The sequence below is a fragment of the Somniosus microcephalus genome, chromosome 15 (genome assembly GCF_052327205.1).
Source record: "Somniosus microcephalus isolate GS21.2 chromosome 15, FLI_Smic_1.0, whole genome shotgun sequence".
NCBI lineage: Eukaryota > Metazoa > Chordata > Chondrichthyes > Squaliformes > Somniosidae > Somniosus > Somniosus microcephalus.
Genome location: NC_141001.1, coordinates 78,864,457 through 78,882,346, shown reverse-complemented (window position 1 = coordinate 78,882,346; position 17,890 = coordinate 78,864,457).

Genomic DNA, 17,890 nt, shown 5'->3' with positions numbered 1-17,890 from the left:
GAAGACATACGGGCTATTGAAGCATCTTCTATCACCAGCTAAACCGGCGGATCAGTCTTTCGCTAATATTGTTGCTGTCCTGAAGGATCATTTGAACCCCACACCGCTGATGTTAGCAGAATGATCTAAATTTTACGTGAGAACGCAACTAAAAGAGGAAAGCAACGCGGAGTACTTGGTTGAACTGCGTAGGCTAGCAAAGTACTGTCAGTTTGGGGAAAATCTGACAGAGGCACTGAGAGACAAGTTCGTGTGTGGGATGTCGAAGGAAGAAACACAAAAGCGACTGCTCGAAGCGAACGATCTTACACTTGATAAGGCTGTCCTTATTGCAGCATCGCACGAAGCCGCAGCGAGAGGCACGGCGGAAATGCTGCTGAAGACAGCGGTACTCAGCGTGGATCAAATGACTTCGGGTACAACGAAATGTTATCGTTGTGGGAAGACAACACACGACCAGAACCAATGCTGGTTTAAAAACCAGGAATGTAGAAATTGTGGCAAGCTTGGTCACATAGCTAAAGTATGCCGGTCAGGAAAGAAGACCAGCAACAATAAGTCACCGCAGAAGAAGTACAGAAAGGTACATAAGGTGACTGTGAAGAGTTCAGATGAACAGAATTCGGATTCAGACTCCAACAGCAAGGAACTGGGTAGTCTGAGGATTCACAATGTGAGTAAGGAAACTGACCGACAAACTATCTGCGTCACACTACAGATTGCAAAAGTCCAAGTGAAGATGGAAGTGGACACCGGATCGGCGTTGACGGTCATGAATAAGCAAGATTACAAAAAGTTATTCAAACATATTCCCCTACGGGATATGGAGATAGTATTGCAGACATACACGGGGCATAAAGTATACCCCATCGGAAAGATAAAAGTCAAGGTGAGACACAAGGGCAAAGAACACCAAGGAATGGACATATATGTACTACCCGAGGGAGGTCCACCACTTCTGGGGCGGGAGTGGATCAGGAAAATAAAGATAGACTGGCACTCCCTAAACACAATGACGGTAGATTCCAGAAAGAAAGATGTCAAACCTGAACGATTGTCCAGAATAATGGATGAGGCTAAAGAGGTATTCCAGCAGGGACTGGGAATACTGAGAGGAATTAAGGCAAAAATCAAGATTGCAGAACATGCAAGCCCAAAATTTTTCAAAGCCAGATCGGTACCTTACGCGATACGACCTGCTGTGGAGGCAGAACTGGAAGAGCTTGAACATTCAGGGGTACTGTCTAAGGTGGACTGGAGTGAGTGGGCCACGCCCATTGTTCCCGTCATGAAGCCTTCGTCGAGTAACAAGCCAGGGGGACCGGGAAAGGTCCGCATCTGCGGAGACTTCAAGATCACAGTTAATCCGGTGCTTCACACGGTACAATACCCACTTCCGCGGATTGAGGATATCTTTGCTTCATTGTCTGGCGGGAAACACTTCACCAAGATAGACCTGGCGCAAGCATAATTACAGATGGAAGTCGAGGAAGAGTCGCGCCAGTATCTCACAATCAACACGCACAGAGGCTTGTATCGATATAATAGACTGGTTTTTGGAGTGGCTTCGGCTCCAGCAATTTGGCAGAGGGCCATGGAGCAGGTCTTACAGGGTATTCCAAGCACTCAGTGTTACTTGGACGATATCCTGATTACGGGAGAGGACGAGGAGGAACACCTCACAAATTTGAAACAGGTGCTCACCAGGTTGAAGGAATATGGCCTTCGAGCTAACCGCCAGAAATGTGAGTTCTTCCAGAAACGGATCTCGTACTGTGGTCATGTCATTGACCAAGAGGGCCTGCACAAGTCACCTGAAAAGATCGAAGCTGTCGTGAAGGCCCCCGCTCCGGAAAATGTATCACAGTTGAGGTCGTTTCTGGTGTTGATTAACTATTACCATAAGTTTCTGCCAAATCTATCCATGGTGCTGCACCTGCTGAATGCTCTGTTGCGGAAAGAAGTACCATGGAAGTGGAGCGAGGACTGTAAGAAGGCCTTTCGCAAAAGCAAGGCATTGATCACCTCTGAGGAAGTGTTGGCTCACTTTAATCCAACGCTACCTCTTCGTCTAGCTTGTGATGCTTCCCCTTATGGTATTAGAGCAGTACTCTCACACAAGTTGCCAAATGGCTTGGAAAGGCCAGTCGCATTTGCATCCCGATCATTGACCTCCGCTGAGCGCAATTATGCTCAGATAGGTAGGGAGGCTCTCAGCCTTGTGTGGGGAGTAAAGAAATTCAATCATTACCTGCAGGGCAAGAAGTTTACATTGCTGACAGACCACCAGCCGTTGGTATCCATATTCAACCCTAACAAGGCCGTTTCCACTATGACAGCGCAAAGGCTACAGAGGTGGTCCGTTTTACTAGGGGCACACCAATATGACATTGAATACAAAAGGTCCAAACAGCATGGAAATGCTGATGGATTATCGCGCCTACCGTTGCCAGTGGTAGAAGAGGCGACTACAGTGGACCCAGTGGAGATGTTCCACTCAACCATAGTGGAATGTCTACCAGTAACAAATTCTATGATCGAAAAGGAAACAAGAAATGACCCGACTCTCTCATGAGTCTACGATTTAACGGTGGAAGGATGGCCAGCACATGGCGAACCAATGTTGCCAGCATTTTCGCAAAGAAGAGAACAGCTGTCAGTGTGCCGAGGAACCTTGATGTGTGGATCTAGAGTGGTGATTCCACCCAAACTCCAGCATAAAGTGCTAAAGGAGCTTCATGAGGGGCATCTGGGTGGAGTGAAAATGAAGAACCTAGCCAGAGCGTTTGTGTGGTGGCCAGGTATTGATGGAGACATCGAAGAAATAACCAAGAGCTGTCTAGGATGCCAGAAGGTCCAAAACGCCCCACCACAAGCTCCTCTGCATCCATGGGAGTGGCCCTCATCTCCATGGCAAAGGGTACATATCGACTTTGCTGGTCCATTTATGGACTCAATGTTTTTAATCGCGGTGGATGCACACTCCAAGTGGCCGGAGGTAATAAAGATGTCCTCCACCACCACGGAAAAAACCATCACAGTATTAAGGACCATATTTGCCAGGAATGGGCTGCCGGAACAGATCTGTTCTGATAATGGACCGCAATTTGTGTCCGAAGAATTCAGGAAGTTCTTAAAAAGCAATGGGGTTAAGCACTACACGTCCGCCCCATACCATCCCGCCACCAATGGATTAGCTGAAAGGTTTGTCCAGACCTTCAAGAAGGCCATAAAGGCCATGGGTAATGAAGACATAAATCTACAACATAAGGTAGATAACTTCTTGTTGGCGTACAGGAATGCAACACATGCAGTCACAAACCAAACTCCCGCCATGATGTTTTTCAATAGAAGACTAAGATGCCGGCTGGATTTGATTAAGCCAAACGTCAGAAGGGATGTAGAGAACCGGCAATATCAAGGCATGAATGAAAGGCCAACTAGAACCTTCCAGATAGGTCAACAAGTTTTGGCCCGGGACTACCGTACCGAGAAATGGCAGCCTGGAACTATTGGAAAAAGACTAGGACCGCTGATGTATACCGTGGACATTGGTGAAAGCATAATAAGGCGCCATGTTGACCAGATCATAGAGTCATCCACAAAGGGCCAACCTACTCCACAACTCTATACGCCTAATGTTGAAGCAGAGATACCCAGAGCATCTACCTCCGATCCGGTAATACTGGAATCAGATGAACCTGACACTGTCCTTCAAGCAGAATCGACCTTGCCAGAAGAACCTACTACACCACCGAAAACTACTACACCACCAAGGCGTTATCCAGACAGAGTCAGGAAGCCTCCAGAGAGACTGAATCTGTGAACTGTTTTACATAAAGTTGTATATATGTTATGATGTTATATTAATGGGTATATATATACTTTTAACCTAAAAAGGGAGGATTGTAGTGTATGTAACGTTCCACCTTTAAGAGAACTATTTTAAGGGTTGCACTACTTTATCTTGGCTACTGTATACTGTAATACCGGTGGTGACCACACCGGTATATAAGTGCTGTGTAAGGATTTATTGGGCAGATTCGCCCTGACCTTCGAATAGTAAAGTCCTGTTAAAGTTACTCTTGTAGTCTGTGTATTAATTCGCCATATAACACACAGACTTTACAGAATGCATGGAGCTCAGTGGAGAAACGACGATGCTGGGTGAAAGAATTTACAAAAAATATCTGCGTGATTTGTCTCATTTTCAGCTCCTTGCTATTGGTAGATGTTGCTGACTATTGATTTTTGGTTGGAAGTTTGTTGAATTTGCTGATTAGTAGTTTTGGTTTCCACTAACTATGTGTTGATTGGTACATTCTTTACATCTTCAGTTCCAATTTGTCACTGTTTTGTGAATACAACATTTGAGCTAAGCATATGCGTGTGTCACACAGAAAAAGTACACTTTACACATCCTGTCTTAATATATATGAGCAAATTTCCCATGTTGTTGCTCATTGTTGTGTTGAATACACTGTTTTATTAGGACAGGAGCATAATGTCATATAATGCACAATTACTCTACTGCTAAGGCCACAAAGTTCAATTGCTATTAAATAAACACTGAGTGACTTCATACAGAAGTCAATTAAGAGGCTGAGGATATTATAGTATTGGCATTTTTGGTTCTCAGGGAGTTTCTCTTCCAAGTTACCGCCTTTGTTTCTTTATGCTTTATTTATAACCGTGATAAACACTGGGTCAGTTCATGCATCGATCAATTAAAAGGCTGTAGATCGTACCCTACTGCGCCAAGAACAGGCACCTGAGGCCCATTTGGGTCAATTAATGCTGAACAGGAAATCTTCATCCTTTCACAGGGAACAGAAGGGCAATTTGCTTAAGACAATCAATCCCTGTGTAATGAATTGCCTTATTCTTTTGCTATGTGGGGCCTTCAGAAGGCCCACAATGGAAGCGACACTTGCACTCAGCAGGCATAGGTCCTGATGAGCGTAACAGGGGCAATTGGGAAGAATTACAGGGAAAGCCCTTCTAACGTGCTTGCAAATTGCCAGTTCCATGTAATTGAGATGGGCAGAATGACCTGCCAATCCTGGATCAGGATTTCAGGAGCAACTTTAGAAAGGCAAAAAACTGGCAGATCCAGGTTCCATCCCATAATTCACTCCCCACCCACCCCATCTTAAAAGCCCTCGTTATGTCCTTAATCTGGATGATGAGTAATATGTCCTTAAAGGTATTCAATTTGTCTTTAAGTAAGGTTTCCATGAGTACTAATCAATTTGTTTAAGCTCTTCCCTCGTTGCCTTAAAGTTTCCCCTTTTAAAGTTGTGTACCTGGATATTGCTTTATTCCAGATCATGTTAAATTTATACTTGTTATGGTCACTGGCACCCAATGGTGTGTCTCTGTGGAAGCTCTTGAAAATACAAGAGTTAAGATGTAATATCTTGTACCTCAAATAAGATTTATTATTTTGCAAAAGAAAGGTCAATATTAAGTAGTGATGGACGGCAAAGTTTTGTATGTGTTGGAGGATTTACTATGACAATAATTGGTTTGGCAGTACGTGGGGCCAAGTCTTGAAACAATCTGTGGCTTGGTACATCTCAGTAGGCAAACTGACCCTGAAAATCCACAGGTCACGATCTTGGCAGTTACACTAGGATTGTGTACACCGTTGCTCTCCACCGCTGATCCTGCCAAAGTTTTCAGGGTCAGGAGGAGGGCACCAAATTTGCATGGAGCATTTGGCACCCATGCCACTGTAGGTGTATCTCTGATGCCCACTTGTCCCATGCAGCCGGAAAATCCAGTGCCTGCTCACCATGGGGTGGGGCATCCAGGCATCCCCCTCCCAGACTGCAGCCAAGTTCCCTTTAGCCCCCTGTATAAAAAACGTAAGAAACACATTTTTCTATTTGCCAGGGTCGGGGTTGGATTGATTTCCACCCATCTGGTGGCTGGCAAACCTCATTATACTGGGCCTACTGGACTCCAGTACTTTTCTGGGTCCCAGTTGAACTGGGGAAGCATAAACACCTGGCACAGGGAGTCTTTGCAAACCCCTCACAATATTTACTTTATAAGGGGCAAGTGCAGGTTACGCCTCATACAGTGCAGGCGGTAAAATCACAGAAACAGTGAAAATCCATTTCCAGGATTTTCTGGCCTACCTTGTAAGGAGTGCCTTCTTTTGAGTTCCACCAGACTCCCAGTGCAGTTATGGCGGGAGCCAGGCAGAACGCCTGAAGCAATTGGGCCCGATTTTGTGGCTTGTGTGGGAAATGGTCGAATTCCCACGAATGTGGGGTTCTGACACACAAAAAAATGTGTCAGCCAGCTCCACGCAATTTCCCCTCAAGTGGCCAATTAATTCCCAGCATGTGGGCAGCCTTGCTAATTGTCTATTTCTAGTCAGAAAGCCGCACAGTATGATGTCATCCTTCGTGGTGCTTTCAAGGTCCATAGCAAGCACTGCATCCTCTGAAGGCTTCCAAATGAACCATACAGGATGGCAGAGGAGCCTGCAGCAGCTGTGGCCAGTGCCAGACCCCGAGCTGCCTTCAAATTCGATGAGGCTTCACTGCAGGCATTATTAGATGGGGTTAGGGCCCACACGGAGGTCCTCTTCCCTAGGTCAGGGAGGAAGAGGCCTCCCACTGAGACCAATGCTGCATGGATGCAGGTGTCAGCAGATGCCAACTCGCTGGGAGTCACCAGAAGAACCTTGGCATTACATCTCTAACTCCTTCCTTTACTCCCCCACAGTACCATCCAGAGCCCCCGTCCTCACTGTGGAGGAGGAACAGGCTGTTCAGCCAGACTCCTCAGAGGAAGCTCCGACCTCTGAGGGCGCACCCAGCACCAGCGCAGACACTCACAGCTCGGGGGGACCTTCGGGACATAGAGTAGTGTTGTCACCTGGTGTTTCACAGCTCACAAGTGTGTTTCACAGCTCACAAGTGAGCCTCAGCAGATTCTGGAGACAGGGACAGCAGTGGAGAGTCCTCATCAGAGGGCGCAGGACTCTGCCAGCTCAGCTCAGCTGCGCTGCATGTCGACCCTCTGCCTCTGGGTCCATCCGCAAGAGATGCAGGAGTCTCTGGCAGGTTTTGTCTCCAGGGTCGCTGCGAGTGTGGAGCGAATGGAGGAGTCCATAGCGACCATGAGCAGAGTCTTTGTGGAGTCATTGGCGCATGAACGCCTCACCATGGAAAGGTTGGCAACCTCCATGGAGGAGATAACTCGCCAGCATACGGAAAACATGGTGAGTACTCATAAGAGAATGACATCTCTTGAGGAGCGTTGGCTATCTATTGAACAGAGAACCCAGATCTTCATGGAAGTCCTTCTGAGTAGGACTGCCAGTGCAGAAACGGGTCCCCATGGCCCCCTAAAGCGCAGCAAGGTGCTCTCAAGCCACTTCCAAGCGCTGGCCCCTTCTGGCCTGTGCAGCTTCAGGTGAGTGAGCAGCAGCCTGGTGCTCCTGTGCTCATCATGCTGTTCCTGGTTCTGCTGCTGCCGCCTCTGCTGCTGGAGATCCTCTAATGTCAAAAAGGGAAGGAAAAAAAGGCGTCCCATGCTTCTCGTAGATGCCTCCGCTGAGGAAGCGCTGAGTGAGGGTGGCGAGAGGGGCTTCCCAGGAGATCGCATTGGAGAAGTGTGTGAGGCTCCAACCATCCACAGCTGTGCCTAAGCCTTGAAGAAGTAGCCCCAAGCCTGCAGCAACAAGGTCCTTCAGCATACAAGTGCTGTCCCTTTAAATCGCAGCTTCTCCGAATGACCTGCAGTTGACAGCAAGCAAGCCGGCAAGCTTCCCGCCAGGTTTCATCAACGGGGTTCCCCGCAGACGTGTTTGATGTGGGGAAAGCCCCAAAATCGCAACGGCCCCTGAAAATCGACTTAAACAAGGTAATAATTGCTCATTAGTGTTCCGACGGCCAGTCCCGCCAACGACGGGCGGGACTGAAGCGGGTCGCGGAGAAACGGCGGTCTGAAAGTCGGACGGGGCGGTGAATCAGGTAGGTGGGGTCGCGTCCCGCTTTTTCGGCGATTTTCGGCCCCCGGCCGCCTGAAAAGCCACCCGATGGCTGGCAGAAAATCGGGGCCAATGTCTTGTCATTTGATCCAATTTTTAACATGCAGAAAAAATAAAATAAAATATAAATCATGTAGGCCTAGAAATTCAGTTGGCTGCGCCAGCCGTTAGCGCCTTAGGAGGAGTAGATGTCGAGTGCTAGGCGCTTAGCGCCCGGGCGCAGCGCGATCTGCGCCTCGCCCCAACTTCAGTAGACATTTAGCGCCGGCACAAAGTCATTGCGCGTGCTCATCTGCGCGCGCAGGTCATGACGTCATTTCATCGTGCAACGCCCTTTGTGCGCCCGGAACCGGAACTTCACTCGCGCCGCCCCATTGTGCGCCTGGCGGCCCGAACGACTGTGAAGTGGAACGGTACACAGCCGAGGTGGGCCGCGGGGAGCGCAAATTAAAGGGCACTCCTGCAGTAGAAAAGGCAGCCGTTTTGCAACACTCCTTCTTTGGGAGGAGGAGGAGGAGGAGGAGGAGGAGGAGGAGGAGGAACAACAACAAAAACAAAGTGATGGAGAGAAGCCCTCCCCAAAAACACAAATACACTAGTCTCGGCCTGTCAAAAAAACAAATCCACCCTCCCCGTTTAAGAGCTCACCGGAGCCAGAGTGTCTGCCGGCAATCAGCAGCTCGCCGCACCTGCCCTGCGCCCAACTTCTGGTGTTAGCGCCCCGGGCTGCCGGCTTAGCGCCTAATGATAGTCGTGCATCGCCTGTTTTAGTGCAGCAGCAACCTCTTAGGGCGATGCAACTGAATATCGGCGAAGGGGGCTCGACATTGCGCCGGGCGCAAACTTTAGCGGCCGCCCGACTTTACCGCCCCAAAAGTGGCTATACTGAATTTCTAGGCCGTAGTGTCTGCGTATAAATAACACACGGACTGCAAGAGAACGGTAATAACAGGTGTTTACTGAACAGAGGGTATGCTGGAACTAACTGTACAAATTACTACACGGTGTTATATACAGGTGTGGTCACTACTGGTACTGCAGTATACAGGGGCTGTAAAAGATAGTTCCTCTCTTAAAGGTACATACATTACAATTCCTCCCCTTTTAGATAAACAGTACATAACATTCATTTAACAATTAAATAATAACTAATTACAATTACAATTTTCTTTGTACTATATACATCAGCTGAAAGTAATCATTTATAAATTCAGTCTTTGAGGAGGCTTCCTGATCCTGTCTGGATAGCGCCTTTCTCGAGTATCCTGTTCTTGCGGCGGAGTCGATTCTGGCTCATTGTCATTGGTTGGTTCGTCAGCTTCCAATACCACTGATTCTGAGGTAGACGCAATCTGTACTTTGGGTTCATCACCAGGTGCGTATGATCGTGGCATGGGTTTGACTTGTTCCTGTGACTCTAGAATCTGGTCAGCATGGCGTCTCACGATGCTCTCTCCAACGTCCACTGTGTACATTAGTGGTCCCTGCCGTGTGCATATCATTCCTGGCTGCCATTTTTCTGTTCGGTAGTCGCGGGCCAAGACTGGTTGCCCTATCTTGAAGCTCCTGGTTGGCTTCTCATTGATGTGCTGGAATTCCTTATTCTCAACATCTCGTCTTATGTTTGGTTTGAGCAAATCCAGGCGACATCTTAACCTTCAGTTAAAGAACATCATGGCTGGAGCTTGGTTGGTGACTGCATGTGTCGCATTCCGGTAAGCAAACAAGAAATTATCCACCTTGTGTTGCAGTGGTGTTTTGTCATTATACATCGCCTTTATTGCTTTTTTAAAGGTTTGAACAAACCTCTCAGCCAATCCATTTGTGGCTGGATGATATGGGGCGGATGTGTAATGCTTTACCCCATTATTCCTCAAAAACCTCCGGAAATCCTCGGACACAAACTGTGGTCCATTGTCGGAGCAAATCTGTTCTGGCAAGCCATTCCTGGCGAAGATGGTCCGTAGGACTGCAATAGTTTTCTCCGTGGTGGTGGTGGACATTTTGATGACCTCTGGCCATTTCGAATGTGCATCCACGGCGATTAAAAACATTGAGTCCATAAATGGACCAGCAAAATCAATGTGTACCCATTGCCATGGAGATGAGGGCCACTCCCATGGGTGTAGCGGGGCCTGTGGTGGAGCGTTTTGGACCTTCTGGCATCCTGTGCAGCTCTTGGTCATTTCCTCAATTTCTTTATCGATTCCTGACCACCACACAAACGCCCTGGCTAGGCTCTTCATTTTTACCCCTCCCAGATGACCCTCATGAAGCTCATTGAGCACTCTATCTCTGAACTTGGGTGGAATTACCACTCGGGATCCACACATCAAGGTCCCCCGGCACACTGACAGCTGTTCTGTCCTTGGCGAGAATGCTGGCAACAGTGAGTCGCCATGTGCTGGCCATCCCTTCACCGTCAAATCATAGACCAGAGAGAGTGTTGGGTCATTTCGGGTTTCCTTCTCTATACTTGAGTTTGTAACAGGTAGACATTTGACTATGGTCGAATGGAATACCTCAACAGGGTCCACTGCAGGTGCTTCCTCCACTGTAGGCAGCGGCAGGCGCGACAGCCCATCAGCGTTTCCATGCTGTTTTGTGCCCTTATACTCTATTTCGTATTGATGTGCCCCTAGAAAAAGGGACCATCTTTGCAGCCGTTGCGCCATCATCGCCGGAACGCCCTTCTTTGGGTTAAAAATGGAGACAAGAGGCTGGTGATGAGTCAGTAAGGTGAATTTCTGCCTGTGCAGATAGTGATTGAACTTCTTCACCCCCCACACCAGGCTAAGGGCCTCCCTGTCAATCTGGGCGTAGTTACGCTCGGCTGAGGTTAACGAGCGTGACGCAAAGGCTATTGGCCTCTCTGAACCGTCAAGGAATTTGTGCGACAGCACCGCTCCAATGCCGTAGGGAGATGCATCACATGCCAACCGAATCGGTAGTGTTGGATTGTAGTGGGCCAATACTTCTTTTGAAGTGATTAGCCATTTACATTTCTGAAAGGCACGCTTACACTCATCACTCCATTTCCATGCTACTCCAGTTTGCAGCAGGGCATTCAGTGGGTGCAGAATTGTCGACAAATTTGGCAAGAACTTATGGTAGCAGTTCACCAACCCGAGGAACGACCTCAGTTGCGACACATTTTCCGGTGCTGGAGCCTTGACTGCAGCCTCAATCTTGTCTGGGGTCTTATGTAATCCCTCTTCATCAATCACGTGGCCACAATACGAGATTTGTCTCCTGAGAAACTCACATTTACGGCGGTTGGCTCGTAGCCCATATTCCTGTAATCTAGTGAGCACCTGCTCCAGGTTGGCAAGGTGTTCACTGCCATTTTCGCCCGTAACCAGGATGTCGTCCAAATAACACTGGGTCCCCGGGATCCCTTGCAGGACTTGTTCCATCGCCCTCTGCCAAATAGCCGGGGCCGATGCTACCCCGAATACCAGTCGGTTGTACTGGTAAAGACCTTTGTGAGTGTTTATCGTGAGGTATTTTCTAGATGCTTCTTCTACCTCCATTTGTAGATACGCTTGGGCCAGATCAATCTTCGTAAAGCGTTTCCCTCCAGATAGTGAGGTGAAAATATCTTCTATCCGCGGAAGTGGATACTGTACTGTGTGCAGGACTGGGTTCACAGTTACCTTAAAGTCCCCACAGATGCAAACCTTCTTCAGTTCCCCAGGCGTGCTGCTCAATGATTTCTTCATTACAGGAATGATGCGTGTGGCCCACTCGCTCCAGTCCACCTTGGACAGCACACCCGAATGCTCCAGACTCTCCAGCTCTGCTTTGACGGCTGGGTGGATCACGTACGGTACCGGTCTGGCCTTAAAAAATTTGGGGTTTGCGTTATCTTCAATTTTTATCGTTGCCGTTATGCCTTTTAGAGTCCCAAGTCCTTGCTGGAACACTTCTTTCGCGTCAGTTAGAATTTTTGACAGTCATCCAGGTGTGACGTCGTCATCCTTTTTGTCAGCCACAGTTAGCGCCTGAATGGAATGCCAATCCAATTGTATTTTTCGGATCCATTCACGTCCCAATAATGGTGGTCCTCCATCTTGTAGTATATATAGATACAGTTTCTGTGTTTCCTTGCTGTTGTATTTAACGGGCACCCTTATTTTTCCTCTAGGGTAGACTTTTTGCCCCGTATATGTCTTCAAGACAATGGACATATCCTTCAAGGGTATGTGTGAGAATAGCCGCTCGTAGTCTCGTCGATTCATGACTGTTAGGGCTGATCCTGTGTCCAATTCCATCTTTACTTGGGACCCTGCTATCTTGAGGGTGACCCAAATGGTTCGGTGATCCTCCTTTGCGATCACGTTGTGTAACTTTAGACAACTTAGTCTCCTGCTCCCGGAGTCATTATCACTCTTCTGATCTTCTGAACTACTGTCCGTCATCTTTTGTACTTTCTTGTACTTTTCCTTAGTAGTTCTTTTAGTGTTGGTTTTCTTTCCCGACCTGCAGACTCGTGCTATATGTCCCACTTTTCCACATTGCCTGCATACTTTGTCCTTAAACCGGCAATCCTTCTGGTCATGGGTTGTTCTGCCGCAGCGATAGCACTTTTCTGCTCCATATGCCATTTCATTGGTGCTATATTCTTGCGGTATCTGTTGTATTTCCGCAGCTCCCCATGCTGCTGCTTCGTAGGATACTGCAACGCTGAAAGCCTTTTCTAGCCTAAGGTCCTTTTCCGAAAGTAGTCATTTCTGGGTTCCTTCACTCTGGAGCCCGCAGACAAACTTATCCCTTAAGGTTTCTGCCAGTCCTGCTCCGAACTGGCAGTGTTTCGATAACTTGCGTAGTTCCGTAAGATGGTCAGCATTACTTTCATCTTTGTGCTGGTTTCTTTTATGGAACTTGAATCTTTCTGCTATCAGCAGCGGTGTAGGGTTTAGATGTTCCTGTAACATATTGACAATCTCTTCAAAGCTTTTCTCCATTGGTTTAGCTGTGGTAATTAAATTCGCAATAGGCCATACGTTCTCACGCCCATCAAATTCAATAATACCGACGCCTTCGTTTCATCGGCCACCTCATTTGCCTTGCAGTACGCTTCAATTCTTTCCACATATGTGGTCCAGTCTTCTATTTCATTGTCGAAAGCAGTGATGCTGCCACTCTTCGGCATCTTGGTTGGTTTAAAATGGCGCCTCCCGCGCTTTTCCTTCTTCCCCAATGGATTAAAATGGCACCTCCCGCGCTTTTCCTTCTTCCCCCGCTGCTGCCAGCGCTGCTCCTAGCGTTCTAAATAGTAATGGCGGCACCTCGCGGCTTTCTGCGCGTCTCTGTTTTGTTAATTAATTTTCTTAGTTTTATTCTTCTTCGACGCTGTCCACTGCGCGTCTCTTTTCCTTCCCCCTTTTTTATTTTCTTTAACGCTGCCTGGCTCTTGAGCACCGGCCGCACCCTGTGCGCTCCACCCTCTCTCTCTCTTTTTCTTCCCGACGACGCTGCTCGGCCCCCTTGCAGAGCAGCTCGATCGAGCTCTAGCCCGCCGCAGTCCGGGAAGGGTCAGCGCATTACCTGCTACCAGCCCGATTTGCTGGAACACCTTGACAGAAGAACCAAGCCCAGCTCTCCACAGCCTCCCCTGCGATTCTCTGAACTCCAATTGATCACAGGGCGGTTGCCCGCGGTCGACGCCCGTTGCTCTGGCTTTGACCTCCAAGAAGCTTCTTTTCAGGGATGGATCCCCGTGAGGTGATGCAGTACTGCAGGTGAGTTCGAACCTGCTCGTCGCCACTGTAGTGTCCGCGTATAAATAACACACGGACTGCAGGAGAATGGTAATAACAGGTGTTTACTGAACAGAGGATATGCTGGAACTAACTGTACAAATTACTACACGGTGTTATATACAGGTGTGGTCACTACTGGTACTGCAGTATACAGGGGCTTTAAAAGATAGTTCCTCTCTTAAAGGTACATACATTACAAATCAGATCCATAAATGGACTCAAATCTATAATGGCTATCAGTCACATCAGTGCCAGGCAAGTTTACATATGAATGTACTGAAGAAACATTTATGCAATCTATGAAGTTCTTTCTGAGCATTCTGTAATGCTATAGATAATCGTAGCATCTTAGTGATCTAACAGGGATTTGATCTTTTATGTTAAAGATAAATCTGGCTTGTACATGGGATTTGGGACATGTACAAATACTGATCTCAAAGGATTTCATTTTTTTCAGAGTTGATATTAAATAGGCTTCACTGTACTTGTTTGCATTTTTTACAATTCATCTAAAATGTACGGGAGGCTCATGGTAAGATATACACTTAAATACACTTATACACATTTTATAGTGTTTCTTAAGACAAAAAACACCTATATATGTTTAACCTATTCTGGTCTCAGCGTTTTTACCTATAAAATGTAGATATTAATCCCAGATATCACAGCTTAAATGGAAATTAGTGCTACAGTTCAACAAAACAGCAGTTCATTAACTTTGCACATTAGACTGATTTTAGCTCACAACTTTAAAGGGCTCAGCTGGCCTTTTATTTTCACAAGGAATATGTAACACAAAACGATTTTCTTGGGCATCCAATGGGCTTCCCATTCTTCATACTCGGCTGTTCACTGTGATAAGGTATGTTGGATTGTTAACGCCTCGGAACATGTTTCTAATGACATGCTGGCTTCAGGGGATTTTTTTTTAAATAAAATTTTGTTTCAGACTATTGTATTACACTCCAAAACCCTCCCTTTTTAGCTTATGGCAGTACAGAGCAGTTTCTGTGAGGTAAAACATCTCCGCGGGCATGGTGGATAGCACTCGGTGAGAAAGGTGAGCCAAAACCTCCGCCTACCCATAGTGCAAATTAAAAAGTGCAAAGAACATGGAGCTGTAGAAAATTCATAAGCATCACAGTTGAAAATAAACCCCTTATTGTAGACGTGCATTATTCTAGTATATTATAGCCTCGGAGAAGGATTACGGAATGCTGCTTTAGTTAATCCCTCCATACCAGCTAGTTCCTATATAAATCACATTTTTCTTCCCTTTTTCTTGTTAGTTCTCATTCTATCTAAATTTTCCCTTTGCCAACAATCTGCTTGTCAGTATTAAGAAAACTTCATTTAAACTGAAGGAAATGTTGGTCTGCGTCCTTGAATTAAAATCAGGACCATACATTACCTCAATAGAGTTTAAATACATTTCAAAAGAAAATGATTAGGATAAAGTAATTAGAGAATAGATTGCAATATGGGTGTATAAAAGTTCAGAGAAAGAGAATGCTTTAATTCCATTATCTCTGTCCATCTGTCTCTCTAATTTTCTGTCTTAATTTAATGTTCATCAATGTGAAGGATGATGATGCTAGAGGAGGAAATAATTTTCTATGTTCCACATAATGCTAATATGAAGATTATAGAACCTCCCTTTGGCAATATTACCTTCAGACTTGTAATGAGATTGATTCAGTACATAAGGGTCCCAGGTTTCTTAATGGCTGTGACGTTTACAAATATGTGTCTCTATGGAAGGGGAGGAAAATACGCTTGAGTCTGGAGATAATAAAGGAACATAAGAAAGAAAACAAGGTAAAGTGCAAAATGTAGACTGCTGCACTTGCTGAATACACAACTAATATACAGACATTTCTAAACAACACAAACAAAGAAAAATAAAATAGATCCTTTGGTAAAAATCTGCAATGGTGTACGGAAAGCCTGGGATTTTCTCCAATTCGCTGGTTAGCGGCAGGGCATGAACTCCATCCGTCAACATGACTGCACCGCTAATCTGCCAGATTTTCCTACTTGGCCCCTAATTACATATGTGGGGCGGGTTAGGAGCGGTAATACCACTCATCATTCCATAAGCACTGCTGGGAGGGAGGGAAACAGTGGTGCTGCAGTATTGAAAACATTGCGGCTAATTAAAGGGGGAGGCTGCATTTTTGGAGGGCAGCAGCCACAATGGCAGAGACAGCAGCAACCTCAAAGGGGTCCACAGCAGGAGGGCTCCCAGCTTCACAAGTCTATCAGTGGCTGCTTTACTGGCTGTGGTAAAGGCTAGATGGGAAAAACTATTGGAGACTGAGGGTAGGAACCACCATAACAGGGTATTTCAGACCCTATGGAGGGAGGTTCCTAATGCAGCTTTTACCTCTCCAAGAACTGCTACATAATGCGGAAGAGTTTTAATGCCCTACAAAGGCAGCCAAGATAAGTCAAGGCATTGTTCCCGATGCACATCCTACACAAACAATAGAGACTTCACTCATCTTCTTACCTCTCAAGCTTCTTGCGTCCTCATCTGGGTAGCAGAGGAACTGATATATCCAAATGGCTCTCTCCAAGCACTAAAGCATGATCTTAACTCAGTCACAAATTCTTCGAGGAAAAATGTCACTGGGTACACAACTAAACAAGCACTTCTGTTTTTCACATCAGATGGGTTACTTTGAAGGAAAAGGCCAGGTACTCCAATGACCACCCAGGTACTTCCAGATCCTCAACTGCTGTCATGTCTAGATCAGCAACCTCTGGCATGTCCTAACCAACTGTGTCATGGCATTTCACTTACTCCAGCACCAGCTCAGACACACCCATTTGGTAGGGAGTAGCTAGTCAGAAGCGTTTTCAGTGGCTGATGTACCAGACACTAGTGAGCATGAGCATCTAGGAGTGGAAAAGGGGAGCTCTGCCATTCCTTCACAGAAAGTGGTGAGAAGACTGTCCTCAGCTGAGGAGCCTAGGCACTCAGATTGTCAAAAGATTAGGGAGCATCAATCTCACATGTCGTTTAGACAGTCTCCTCTCATGTGTTGCAAATAGTGAATACGTTTGAAGAGTCCATGACTTGTATCTGCAACACATTGCAGAGAGTTTCTCATGACCTGCAGAACACCCTGGAGAGGGTGACAGTCCAGCGGATTTCTGTGGCAACAAAATGACAAGAAGAGAATCTAAGGACATTGTTGGTTTTCAGAGTGGCGGCTCTGCCGCAATAAAGACTTTGAGGGTGAGCCTTTACACACACTTTCATAGGGCTTCCAAGAGCTGACTGGGACTATTTGGTCTGTAATAACAGTGACTAGTAGCATCTCAGGGTCTGTCACCTGCACCAGTGGGCTGCAAGGAGTGATCAATGATGTTGTTGTCCCTCTGGTGAGTGGGAATGAATCTGCTTTCTTAAGGCAGGTCCCACTGCCGACACACAAGGAAGCTTCAGACATTGGCCTGGCATCTCTTGGCACCACAAGAGAAAGGCTGCTGGAAGCGGATCCCTCTGAGACAGCTTTCCAGAGATGAGATTCACCTCAGGAAGGCCTGTAAGGCTGCAGTGAACCATCCTCCTGCTCACATCCTGTTTAAAATATAGAGATTCCCATTGGGAAATCAATGCCCCCCAGCCAAAACTGTACTTTCTGCAGAGCTGCCATAATATAGCAGGGGAAGTTGTGACAGAATTTCCAGGACACCAAACAGTTATAATCGATATGAAGGCAAAGTAACACAAGCCTGCAGCTCCAGCAAACACCTTGTTGCTGAATCTAACCAAACCGCTGTGGTGCTCTTGTCACCACCTGCATCGTGGCGATATTAATTCGTGTCAGATTTGAGGCAGAATTTCAGTCAAATGCAGCGAGAGCTTCGGTCATGCTCACATTGGCAGATGTTAAAGGAACTGCAGACTTTATGGAGGAATTTTCCAATACAATTTTCTTAGGACAGCTGGTAGGGCTCACAGCCCTATTTTTCCTGAGTTCAGAGCTTCACACCTGCCTAGAATTGATCGGTAATTCTAACCAAAACCCAGCCCAACGAGGATCCATAATGGTTTACATGCTTTCAGAGTTACAGTATGGATGACCTCCAAATACCTTTGCAG